This window comes from Python bivittatus, unplaced genomic scaffold, assembly GCF_059951505.1.
Source record: "Python bivittatus isolate LINGU-HERP-01145 unplaced genomic scaffold, Pbiv_v1 ctg000020_np1212, whole genome shotgun sequence".
Lineage (NCBI taxonomy): Eukaryota > Metazoa > Chordata > Lepidosauria > Squamata > Pythonidae > Python > Python bivittatus.
Window position 1 is genome coordinate 65,863,433 of NW_028277030.1, and position 9,018 is coordinate 65,872,450.

The 9,018-nt window shown below is 37.5% G+C and overlaps 1 protein-coding gene across 3 annotated transcripts in view; it reads left to right on the plus strand.

Annotated features, from left to right (window-relative positions):
* NKAIN2 (sodium/potassium transporting ATPase interacting 2) overlaps window positions 1-9,018 on the plus strand; it is a 585,360-nt gene that overhangs the window by 351,188 nt on the left and 225,154 nt on the right. The gene's annotated exons all lie outside the window — the stretch shown is intronic.

Below are 9,018 nucleotides of genomic sequence, written 5' to 3' on the forward strand. Positions count from 1 at the left end.
TTGAGAACGAATGCATCCATTGTTTTTTAAATGGTGATAATGCTTGCTCATTTACAGTAATACGATGCAAATGAAATGGGAATTTACAGTACTGCAAATTTACAGTAATACAAGCCAAATGAAGTAAGAATACAGTAGCAATGAACACATTTCAATAATTCGGATGCTGAATATTTTACATAAGGGAAGGGGGAAAAGGCAATGGGAAATCACCTGTTTAGTACGGTTACTAAGAGAATAATATGGACTTATCCATATAATTACCAGGAGTTGAGCTCAACTGAAGAGAGCAGGTGACATCACCTGGTTTGCCTTATCTGAGGTCAGAAGCTAAGTAGGAAGAGGACTGAGGGGTCACCAGGAGAGTCCTTGTCTGTAGGCTACATTAGGAAGTTGAAAGCAATCCTGGAGGAAGACAATGGCAAGCCATTTCTGTACCAAGAAAAATGTCTAGTTTTTCTTCAGGTAGTCACCAGGACTTCCAAGAAGCTTTACTGCCAAAAAAGCATGTGGAGGATATAAGCATTAGCCTAGGATTTTTAATCAAAATCCATGTACTCTCTCAGTTGCTGTGTTACATTGTTCTTCTGCTTCTCTTCTGCTTCTCATAATTAGAACATTTCAGCCATTTATTGAGTCAGGCATGAAGAATAAAATACAGACTTCTCCCAACTGTGAAGCAAAATACAAAAGATCTAAACGATTATGCACGTGGAAAAAATAGAAAACAGTGCTGAACTAATGACATCTCTGCTATGCAATTTTGTTTTCCTTCTGCAAAAATTAAACATGATTGCCTAAGGCCCCTCTCTATGTATTATTTATCTGTATCAGCCCATAAGAAGCACTTGGATTGTTTAAAAGCAGTTCTCATATTTCAAAAGCGATTAACATATGCACATGCAGAAGTGGTGACTCTAGCCTTGGAGAGCTGAAGTGTGTATTTGCCATTGATTAACCCTGTTATCTCAATAGGTTTATGCTCTCTCTGTCCAACTCTATTAAATGTAGGCAATGCCTTAAAACTCTGTATTTTGCAAATCATTCTAAGCAGTATGACTGCTATCGTATATGCTGTGTTGCCAGCAAAGTCAATTCCTTTAATAGATTAACCATAGCATTACTATTAATTTCTTATACGAGTTACAGTCCTCAGTGCGCTTCAGTAACAAAAAAGCTTACAGCCCTGAAAATTGAATTTTGGTGGCAGAGGTATAATTGCCACATTGTGTGGATTACTGGATTTAACAGGATCCTAGCTATGCTCCCCGGTGCTTATTTGCACCATTAGCTGCCCCAGATTCCTGCTTTTCTTCCATAGAACTGCTCTTCTTGAATCAGACACAAGCCAGGAAGTGCAGGGAGTATCTTTTTTGCAGTATAGAGAAATAATCCTCTATTCACTCTTCAGTTTTAGAAATTTCACCTATTACTAATGTAGAAGGGCAGATAGGGGTTCAAATTTGGAGTGATACCTTTGTGAACAGGACGTTGCTGGTGGTGAAATGATTGTTGCTCATAGCAATTAAATCTAGTGAATCTTCTCAAGCAAAAGATGCGAGCACACACGTGCATTTTTATAATTCAGAAAGGGGGAAAAAAAAGGATGGCACTATTGCTGAGAGGTCATAAGATTTTCACACACACACCCAAACCTACAAAGTTGTCCAGTGTTGATATAGCTATATTGCTGGGAGAATAACTGATAGAGAAACAAATCTATGTACATACCTGCGTTGTGCATTTGTTTATTTAATAAGAAACATATATGGCCACCTATCTTATACATAATAATCCTAGGTGGCTCACAATAATGTTCAATAAAAACAGAATAAATATAACCAACCAAACAACATCATATATCCCAACCACAGAACAACATCCCACTAACTCTACATTTACACTTGCATTTGCTGGGCTCACATCTATACTAGCCCAATGCCTGGACAAAGAGTCAGGTCTTTATAGCTTTCCAGAAGGCTGACAGGGTGGGGCCTTCCAAATCTCAAAGTGGAGATTGTTCCAAAGGATTGGGGCAGTCACAGAAAAGGCACATCTCCAAGGTCCCACCAGATGGAAATATTGAAGGAAGGGACCTGGAGTACACCCACCCTGTCTAACCTGATAAGCCAGGTAGATACTTTCAGGGAGAGGCAGTCCCCCAAATAATCTGGCCCCATGCCATTTAGGACTTTAAGGGAGATAACCAGCACCTTGAATTGTACCTGGAAAGCAACTGAAAGCCAGTGTAGCTCATGCAGCAGTGGTGTAACACAGACAAAATGTGAAGCACCCAAAACTGCATGCTAGACCAGTTGTAACTTCCAGGTGATCTTCAAGGGCAGTCCCATGTATGGCACATTTCAGTAATCCAACCAAAAGTTGACAGTGGTCAAAGCCTCCTGGCCTAGGAAAGGGTGCAATTGGTGGACAAGCTGAATGTGTACAGTGCCCTCTCTCCAGCCACTTGCTCCTCAAGCAGGAGCCGTGAAACTAGGGATGGACCAAGCCAGGCTTGGATTGGGCTAGGTCCTTGTCTAATGACCAATGGGATTCGGTTAACAACAGCAACAGGGACTGCCGGCAATCACAATGGCAACGGGCACTGCTAGGATTGCCATCACTGAGCGATGCAATCACGTGACATCACACATTACGTTCACATCACTTAGCAATGGAAATTCCAGTCCCGATTACCAGTGTAACCTGAGGACTATCTATATGTAGGAAATCATACTCAGGATTATACATTAAAAGGTCTGCAGCAAAACATCTGTTTTTACCACTTTCCTAAAAATCATTGGAGAGGGACTATCTGAATCTCCAGGGGCAGCTATTGCACAGAGATGCAGAAAATACAGAAAAACATGGGGAGGATCCTCAACATCCCAGTTCAGGAGTCACACACTGGAGAGATCGTTTCTGTCTAAAGCTGGCAGTCCTGTAGGTACTTTGCTATCTTTAGAAATAAGTTCATTTTGAAACTCAGTAATTATTGTATTGATAATAAACATAATTGACGGACTTAAATTCGAATGTATTTTATTTGAAATGATCATTTATATACACAGACAATATACACCCATATAAACCCAAGTAGATTTCATAAAAGGAGAAGGAGAAATACTGTATTACAGAGTCAAGTTATTTTTCCACATTTATCAATGATAATTGTTGATAAAGAAGCTCATTTTGCTTCAAAGTAAACAAGACAACATTGGACAATGTAACTCTTTAAAACATGCTGATGTTTTTATGCTAATCTAATTGTTAACATTATTTTAAAGTTCTGTCTTTTTTTTACTGGACAGAGTTTCTGTGCAACAGTTGTCTGTTTGGCTTAGTAAATGGTGTTTATTTCCATATTAAGTAAATTGTTGTCTGTATGAATTCTGGATTGTTGGCGCTTCATGTTCCCTTTTGTAAAATAACTAGAACAAGATTGCATTAGCTCATGAGATTATTGAGAAGAGAAATATAGTTAACAAGACAGAAAAAATCACCAGTTGACTTTTTGGTACATATTCTTATTCAATGAGATATTAATCAGGAAGTGAGCAGACATTGTTTTCACTATACAGTATTATACAAAGTAAAGTGTTTACACATATACATTTACCTTTATGTATGAAAAGCTCCTGGAGATCTATAACTGAATGAAAAGATAGATTTGAAATTGATCCTACCAGGAAGAAATAGGTCATGTTAGCCATTAATTTTAACATATTGCTGCATAAGTAATTGTTTATGTAAATGTAAATGCTTTTTTTTTTAATCCATTCAATCGTGTCTGATTCTTGGAGACTGCCTGGACAAGTCCCTGCAGTTTTCTTGGTAAGGTTTTTTAGAAGTAGTTTGCCATTGCCTCCTTCCTAGGGCTGTGAGAAAGTGACTGGCCCAAGGTCACCCAGCCGGCTTTGTGCCTAGGCGGGACAAGAACTCAGGATCTCCTGGTTTCTAGCCTGATGCTTTAACTGCTACACCAAAGTGGCTTGAAATTGATCCTACTGGGAAGAATTTGGTCATGCTAGCCATTAATTTTAACATACTGCTGCATAAGTAATTGTTTATGTAAATGTAAATGCTTTAATAAACATAAAATGAAAAGTGCACTGCACTTTCATACCTTGGGTCACTTTAAGTTTCACCTACATTTTTTACCACAATTAGATCAGCACTTTGGGGTTATTACCTAATGGGCAGAAGGGGTCCATTAGAATTAACAGGTAGCTCATCATCTGTTACAATTAGACTTAATTGGCCTTCTCACTCTTGTTCAGCAATGACAATCATCTTAGAATCCTACAAGGTGGTTCTCCCCTTGGCTATTGCCAAGGCCAATAAAAGGTACAGCAAGAATTTCACTATTCAAATTATGATGGAAATAACTTTCAAGGTATGTCAATAACACCCACCAAACGTACTGGACGTAGAATATTGCTTTCAGTTTTTTTTTCTTTAAAGCTTTATCTCTAAATTGATCTTCAAAGTTTCCTTCTGGTATTTTCTTCATTATTAGATCAATGAAGTTAGTGATAGGCAGATTTCAGTTTTGTTGGATCTATTTTGTTTTTGGTACAGCCCCGTGGGAAAGAAGCATTTCAAATTAAAGAAGAAGTAAACTGTGCAATTTAATTACATTTCCAAAATTCTCCCATCAGCAAAGTTTCTGTACTTTTCCTAATACTTTATTGCTCAGAAGAGAGTGATAAAGATGGTGAGAGGCTTAGGGATTGTCTTGTGAGGAAAGAGGGAAATAATTAGGCATGTTTAGCTTAGAGAAGGAATTATAAAGAGGCAATATAACTATCTTCAGATATTTCAGTAGCTGGAAGGTACCTAGGAGGTCATCTATACCAACCCCGTCTCATACAGAAATCCACTACTACCTGTATAAGAGAAAATTTTAAAAATGTGTTTCATGTTGCTCAAGACCATAGGCCCCAAAGCAAAGGATCCAATTTAGGAGATTTTGAGTACACATTACAGATGATGCCACAAGCTCTCTGAAAATGGAACAGATTACATGGAGAGCAGGTAAACAGTCTTTCCTGTATTCAGTGTCTTTAAGCATATCATAGATGGCCACCAACAGGGGCACAGTTTTTCCTACATCAGAGATGTTGAGATAAGGGGTGGCTGCAGCAACCCAAGGTTTTGTCAAAAGGACTGTATGTGTGTGCTGTGACATCATGATGTAAGCCCTGCCCTTTATGTTCTTGCATTGTATCATAACACACATTTCATTATTTGTGCCCCCTTGCTCCTTCCTGAGGATGCCCATGATGGAATTATGTTTCTGGGCCTAGGAGCAACTTCTTGCATTTGTACAGTGTTCTGGTAAGAAAAATGATATGATTAAGGTATTTTTCTTCCTGCAAGGTTGGGAAAAGAACAAGGCAGAAAACAAAGAAACCATTTTAAGACTGCAGCATTATCTAATTCTTTACCTGTCAGACTCCAGCTGTTAAGGAGAAATCACACACGTGCTTGTTCATCACTTAATGACTGCAACATGAAGTAATGAATGATATGCAAAATGAGCCTCACAAATCAAGCATCAGAGACATTACAAATGCAAAGCAGTTTAGTGGAGGCTGTCCATGCATTTGGCAGTAAATTACACAATAATAGAGATGCCTGTATGAATCAGCTCTTAGAGTGAGCCTTTATGTCACTTTATATTGTGGACATTGATATAAGAGAGTAATGCCTTCATTGTTGAAGCTGTTTCACCTGCTTTGGAAAAATACCAACACAGACTATCCAAGGTCATTTATGGATGGATGGATGGATGGATGGATGGATGGATGGATGGATGGATGGATGGATGGATGGATAGATGGATGGATAGACAGACACATAGACAGGTATATATTCCACTCAGATCTCTGCCACTTCTGAAGTTGCACTGAGATGGGGCCAAAGGGGAATTTAGAAATGACATCATTTATAAGTTGTTGTTATTCAGTCGTTAAGTTTTGTCTGACTCTTTGTGACCCCATGAACCATATCGCGCCAGGCCTTCCTGTCCTTCACTGCCTCCCGGAGTTTGCTCAGTTTCATGAAATAAGTTCATTTATAAGACTGGACTTATAAGACTAAGGAAGAGTTAGAAAGACTCATATTCATATACATTATATAATGTTACATTTTGGATCTTTCTGTGGCCTGACTTTCCTGTTCTCAGAAATATAGGTCAAGGATTGGTGGTATGGTACAATAAGGAACCAGTATTAATTTCCTCCCTCTGAAACTGCAATTCTGTCTCCAGCTTCGGAAAATGAAGCCTAAAGCCTCTAAATTCTTTGGTTTCTAAATATATATAAATAATATTTGTATTTTCCTTTACTGAATCCTATGCTTTCTGGAATTTGTTTTCAAAATATTGACATAGCTGGAATTTCTTACACTTCTAGGTATTACTCATTAATGTATCAAACAAGACAAAAAAAAAAAAAAGCATTTCAACTTTCTGAAAACAATTTAACACTCGTAAGCAAGCAATATCATTGGCTTTTTGTTGAGATCAACATGTTTTAAGATGAAAAATACAGAAAGCTATCTCTTTTTGAACTAGCAACTTAAAATATCAAGATGAATAATCCTTTCAAGAGTAACATAGAATGGAATAGGATCATTTTGTCCAATCCTATGCTCAGAGCTGGAATTCAAAGAAAAACAACTATGACAATTAGCTGTCTGGGCTCTGCTTGAATACATTCAGTGAAGAGGACCCCACCACCATTCTGAGGAATGGGTCCCATTCCTACTACTACTAAATTGCCCTTTTTTTTTAGGATTTTTTTTAACATTGAATATTAATATATTAATATATTATTTTAATATTTAATGTCTTCCTGTAATTTAAGTGCATTATTTTTTGTCCAATAATGGAAAACAAATAATGGAAAACAAATCTTTTTCTGTGAGACATCCTTTCAGATATTTAAGGAGTGCTGATATATCCTTCTAAGTTTTCCCCAAGCTAAACTTGCTCATCTCCTTCAATTTCACTTCATAAGACTTTGTTTCTGGTTCTCTGCTCATTCTTTCACCCTTCTCTGCATACAGTATATTCCATTTTCATAAGTAATATTAACTAATTATGTGCCATCAAGTTGATGTTGGCTCTTAGCAACCATATAGATAGATTTTATCTAGGGGGATGTGATCCTTCAGATCTTTTTATGGTACACCCAACACTGCTGTAATTGGGCCTCTCCACCTTGTTGCTGCTCATCCTCTTTGCTTGCCTTCCAACTTTGTCAGTATTACAAACTTCTCCAGAGAGCTGGGTCTTTGCATAACATGTCTGAAGTATGATAATTTGAGCCTGGTCATTTTTGCCTCGAGTGAGAACTCTGGGCTGATTTGTCTGATGATTCATCAGTTTGTTTTCTTGGCTATCCGTTGTATTCTCAGGAGTTTTCTCCAACACCAACGATCAAACGTGTCAGTATTCATTCTTTGTTGCTAAGTACTATTACCAAGCCAAATATTCCCCATCCTATACCCATGCATTATAACTATATTTCATTAGTGAAAAATTTTGCATTTGGCTCAATTAAACTTTATGCTATCATTTTCAATCTCTTTCTCTAATCTATCAAAACTATTATTTCAGTCTTCTAGGCTTCTAGTAATCATACCCCATGTTAGGTCACCACCAGTGTTCATCTAAGTCATTAATGAAAATATTAAAGAGTACAGGGCCAAGACTGAATCTTTTGGCATCCCACTCAATATCTTGCTCCACTTTGATAATGAACTATTGAGTATACTTTGAGTATGCTTTCTGAGCCAGTTATGTAACTACTTAATTGGGATGTCATCAAGCTCATGCTTAATTAGCTTGTTAACCAGTTAACTTTGAGTTATGAGTTACTTTCTCAAATGCTTTGGATGAAATCAAGGTATGTTATATCTATAGGATGATGATGATGATGATGATGATGATGATGATGATGATGACGACGACAGCAACAATCTGATCAAAAAGTGAGATTAAGTTCCTCTGTCCCTTTTTGGAAGATTTGTCTTCATTCATTCCTCTATTCTAAAAGGGTCAGTTAGATAGGTTCACTTTAAAATGTGAAAGGTGAATGGAGGGCTCCCTCTCTCAAGCATTTGGTATAGTGTATAATCCCGTTCTAGAAAAGCCTTTTTAATCTATTTTTGTTAGCATTAAGATGTTCTGGTTCTGACTAATTCTTCTAGTGGAAGTGCAAATATCACCTGAGACCAATCTTTATTTTTTACAATAGTGCAAATTCCCTTGAAAATAATGGGTTTCCTATTGGTCAATGTTTCTCAACCTTGGCAAATTTAAGATGCATGGACTTCAACTCCCAGAATTCCCTAGCCAGCATGGCTGAAGTTGAAGGGAGTTGAAGTCCACGCATCTTAAAGTTGCCAAGGTTGAGAAACACTGCTATAGGAGAAGAAGAAGATGAAAAAAAAAATGCATTGTGGTCAATGATCAATGCACAATAAAACTCAGTAATGTAAAACTGGCTCCTATAGGAGAAGAAGAATGATCTCTATGAACAGGATCTGGTCATATTACCTTTTATTCAATTCCATCATGAGAACATCGTGTTGGCAATGCAAAAGTGTGGATTTATTTATATTGCGGCAGTTTCAGAGATAGATGAATATAACTCAGCTCATCTAAATGGCTTTCCTGACTTCTGGAATGTACACACAGAGAGACACCAGTACCAGAAAAGTGTCCTCCCATAATGGCATGTGATGAGTATGGGAGGCTGCAAAAGGGTAGAAAAACTGAAAGAATGAGCTAGTACAGTCTTGTGCAAAGAGAAGATTCTTCCCAGTTGCTCATTATATATGTTTGTTCTGCCTTATAATTTGATACTTGCCTCAGTTTAGACAGCAAATTTCAGTTTATGAATGTCTACCAAACCATGCAGCTGCGTTTTACCCCATTCACCCACTGAAACATCCCTATTTTTCTGCAATAAAAATGCAATAAAAATCCCTATTTTTCTGCAATAA